Below are 5083 nucleotides of genomic sequence, written 5' to 3'. Positions count from 1 at the left end.
TAGAGGTTAACCCAGGCTCTGTAGCCCCCAGTTCTACACCTATTCCCCCAGGTGCTCTCATATGTTGACTTCGGTATGCGTAAAAGGCATGGTTTCATGCATGTTAACATCAGAAGCCTCTCTACGTTTGTTATATCCACTGCTTTAGCACACTCCGCCAACCCTAATGTCCTAGCCTTGTCTGAATCCTGGCTTAGGAAGGGCACCAAAAATTCTGAAATCTCCATCCCCATCTACAACATTTCCGTCAAGATAGAACTGCCAAAGGGGGCAGAGTTGCAATCTACTGCAGAGATAGCCTGCAGAGCTTTGTCTTACTATCCAGGTCTGTGCCCAAACAGTTTGAGCTTTACTTTTAAAAATACACCTTTACAGAAATAAGTCTCTCACAGTTGCCGCGTGTTATAGACCCGCCTCAGCCGCCAGCTGTGCTCTGGACACAATATGTGAATTGATTGCCCTCCCCATCTATCTTCAGAGTTCGTACTGTTAGGTGACCTAAAACTGGGATATGCCCTCAATCTCCAACAAATTATAAAGGAACCTACCAGGTACAACCCTAAATCTGTAAACACGGGCACCCTCATAGATATCATCCTGACCAACTTGCCCTCCAAATACACCTCTACTTCAGCGAGCAGGCCTTTCTAATCGACATGGCCCGGGTATCCTGGAAGGATATTGACCTCATCCTGTCAGTAGAGAATGCCTGGTTGTTCTTTGAAAGTGCTTTCCTCACCATCTTAAGTAAGCGCTCCCCAAATAATGTAATAATGTAGAACTAAAAATAATGTAGATCTAAAAACAGATATAGCCCCGGTTCACTCCTGACTTGACTGCCCTTGACCAGCACAAAAACATCCTGTGGCGTATTGCAATAACATTGAATAGCCCCCGCGATATGCAACTTTTCAGAGAAATCAGGAACCAATATACAGTATACAGTCAGTTAGGAAAGCAAAGGCTAGCTCGTTCAAACAGAAATTTGCATCCTGTAGCACTAATTCCAAAAAGTCCATGGAGAATAAGAGCACCTCCTCCCAGCTGCCCACTGCACTGAGGCTAGGAAACACTGTCACCACCGATAAATCTACGATAATCGAGAATTTCAATAAGCACGGCCATGCTTTCCACTTGGCTACCCCGGCCTCGGACAACAGCTCTGCGCCCCTCGCAGCAACCTGCCCAAGCCCCCCCTGCTTCTCCTTCACCCAAATCCAGATAGCTGATGTTCTGAAAGAGCTGCAAAATCTGCACCCCTACAAATCAACTGGGCTAGACAAACTGGACCCTTCTAAAATTATCCACTGTAATTGTTGCAACCTGTTCAACCTCTCTTTTGTATTGTCTGAGATCCCTAAAGATTGGAAAGCTGCTGCGGTCATCCCCCTCTTCAAACGGGGAGAAACTCTAGACCCAAACTGTTACAGACCTATATCCAACCTGTTAAAAAACAGATCACCGACCATTTCGAATCCCACCGTACCTTCTCCGCTATGCAATCTGGTTCCCGAGCTAGTCATGGGTGTAACAAACGCCATCGATAAAAGACAGTACTGTGCAGCCGTCTTCATCGACCTGGCCAAGGCTTTCGACTCTGTCAATCACTGCATTCGTATCGGCAGACTCAATAGCCTTGGTGTCCCAAATTACTGCCTCGCCTGGTTCACCAACTACTTCTCATGCTGACCACGATGCGAGCGTTGCAAAATAAATGTAGAAATCTATGTTATTCAATTATTGCTCCCACACTGCTTGTGCGCGTCAACGAGCGTCTGCGTTGCCATGGGCTAAAATAGAAGTCCTTTCTATTTATGACGCAGATTGAGCTGCAAATCCTGCCTCTCCCATCTCCTCATTGGTTATACCCACGAGGGTGATTGAAAGACGAACTGTGTTGCTGGTCGGTGTAGTAATACTATGAAAGTTTAGATGCCAATCACCATATAAGTTCAAAGATGAAAAAGCCTGGAAGGAGGAGAGATGACTAAAAACGATTCGATTGACCGTTTTATGTGTGGATTAGTTGTCAAAGTAGAGGATCTTGTGCATGTCAGGTAAAGTAACAACTCAATGTTTATATCCCAGGACAAATTAGCTAGCAACAGCAAGCTAGCTAAATTAGACAAATTAGCTAGCAAGTATAAGCTAACTAGCTAAATTGCCATAAATGTGTAATGTTTTTCGACCTGTTCCCAAATTAATGTAATTGTTTTGATATTTTAACCTGTGTGTCGTGATCGCGTTTGGTGTATGGGGACAAAATAAATGTATGCACAATGGCGCACGCGCGCAGCCGGTTTGGGTTCCGTGTCAGATAGAGTTCAGTGTGTCAAATCGGAGGGCCTGTTGTCCGGACCTCTGGCAGTCTCTATGGGGGTGCCACAGGGTTCAATTCTCGGGCCAACTCTTTTCTCTGTATATATCAATGATGTCGCTCTTGCTGCTGGTGATTCTCTGATCCACCTCTACACAGACGACGCCATTCTGTATACTTCTGGCCTTTCTTTGGACACTGTGTTAACAAATCTCTAGACGAGCTTCAATGCCATACAACACTCCCTCCGTGGCCTCCAACTGCTCTTAAATGCTAGTAAAACCAAATGCATGCTTTTCAACCGTTCGCTGCCTGCACCCGCACGCCCGACTAGCATCACCACCCTGGATGGTTCCGACCTAGAATATGTGGACATCTATAAGTACCTAGGTGTCTGGCTAGACTGTAAACTCTCCTTCAAGACTCATATCAAACATCTCCAATCTAAAATCAAATCTAGAGTCGGCTTTCTATTCCGCAACAAAGCCTCCTTCACTCACTCACTCAGCCCACCCAATTTTACCTACCTCATCCCCATACTGTTTATATTTATTTACTTTTCTGCTCATTTGCACACCAATATCTCTACCTGTACATGACCATCTGATAATTCATCACTCCAGTGTTAATCTGCAAAATTGTAATTATTCGCCTACCTCCTCATGCCTTTTGCACACAATGTATTTAGACTCTCTTTTTTTTTCTACTGTGTTATTGACTTGTTAATTGTTTACTCCATGTGTTGTCTGTTCACACTGCTATGCTTTATCTTGGCCAGATCGCAGTTGCAAATGAGAACTTGTTCTCAACTAGCCTACCTGGTTAAATAAAGGTGAAATAAAATAAATACAAAATAAATATTGCACTCTACAGCTTTACCTAAGGATTGGGGAACAATGAAATGGGGTCAATTGCACAATTGGCCAGCTCCGTCCGTGTTAGGGGAGGGTTTGACCCGTGCGGCTTTACTTGGCTCATCGCTTTCTAATGACTTCTTGTGGCAGGCCAGGCTCCTGCAAGCTGACTACAGTTTCAGTTGAAAGGTATTTCCTCCGACACATTGGTGCGGCTGGCTTCCGGGTTAAGTGGGCAGGTGTGAAGGAGCGCAGTTAGGCAGGTCATGTTTTGGAGAATGCATGACTCGACCTTCGCCTCTCCCGAGCACGTTGGGGAGTTGCAGCGATGAAACAAGATTGTACCAAAAAAGATTATACCAAAAAATGTAATATGTAGGAGCACACAAAAAAAATGTAGGAGCACAAATAAAAATATTTGAGGTAATAAGCTGTTTCTTTGTAGTAATGGTGCAAGCATAATGAACATGAATAATATGCTCAGTGTATTCTCCATGGAACTCAGGGGCTGCGGTACAGTGAAGTAATCATTTCAAACAATTATCATCTCAGTGATTTTTGTCTTTTTTTGTCTAAAATAAAATGCCAGGTTGCACAGCAAAATATTTAAGTGCATATGCGAGTAAAATGGTCTCACTGTTGGGACTTGACTAGTTTGTTACTGTAAGCTATATGTAAACAAAAATATCAATAGCCTAAACATCAGTATTAGCGCCAAGTGTGCTTGTGAATAGTGAAAATCAGTCAAAAATAGTATATTGTCAGTTATTTGTGGCCACGCTCCTGCTTACAGTATGGTGTGCGTCTTCACGCAAACGTTGGATCTCATTTAGCTGTTATCCCTTTTCGACACAAATCTTTGTCACTTTCACTTGATTTCTACACTTGCCACAAACAAGTTGCTTGCAGCTGCAACAGGTGTTGTGGGTTCTGTTCTGAGTGTATCTGCCCACCTTGGAGTTTCTCCTCCCCGGAAGCTGTGCGCAATGGCTCGCGTGGAATCTTGGCTGCTGCCTTGGCCCTCATATGTCTCTCACGTAGCCCTTGTGCCAGACTCATGATGAAGTCTCTCCTGTTCATTGTGTTGTTCATGCACTGCTTGAACAACACGTGCGCATTGATAGCGGCCAATTCAAGCATGTTGTACTGTAGAGCACAGCAACAGGCAAGCGGCGAGTTCCTCCTTTCACGAGTACAGCTGTGCCATTTGATCCGAAACGTTATATGGCACTCGTTCACCTGCCGCCCATATAGATCCTTTCCCAGATATGTAAAGCTGTTCCGCATGAATAAGAATAATAATCATCAGAGATGTCATGGTCCCTTTCTTCCCCGCCATCTGAGTTGTTTTCATTCAGATCTTGTCCCAACGTTGACACAGCATGTGCATCCATTCGTCTTAGTGTTGCAATTGTAAATTACGCACGCTCTCACTGTGTAGCCTACTCCAAGTAATAAGACTGCTTCGATTCAGTGGACTGATATACAGTGCATTCGCAAAGTACTTAGACCCCTTCCCCTTTTCCACATTTTGTTATGTTACAGCCTTCTTCTAAAATGGAGTAAATACAACAACAACAAAAATCATCTTCAATCTACACACAATATCCTAATAATGACAAAGCGAAAAACAAGTTTTTATAATGTTGTGCAGATGGATATACAAGAAAAGAAAATAAATACCTTATTTACATAAGTATTCAGACCCTTTGCTATGATACTCGAAATTGAGCTCAGGTGCATCCTGTTTCCATTGATCATCCTTCAGTGTTTTCTACAACTTGATTGGAGTCCACCTGTGGTAAATTCAATTGGTTGGACATGATTTGGAAAGAGACACACCTGTCTATATAAGGTCCCACAGTTGACAGTGCATGAAAACCAAGCCATGAGGTTGAAAGAATTGTTCTTT

Source organism: Oncorhynchus mykiss, chromosome 16 (assembly GCF_013265735.2).
Source record: "Oncorhynchus mykiss isolate Arlee chromosome 16, USDA_OmykA_1.1, whole genome shotgun sequence".
Taxonomy (NCBI): domain Eukaryota; kingdom Metazoa; phylum Chordata; class Actinopteri; order Salmoniformes; family Salmonidae; genus Oncorhynchus; species Oncorhynchus mykiss.
This window is presented reverse-complemented; position numbering follows the sequence as displayed.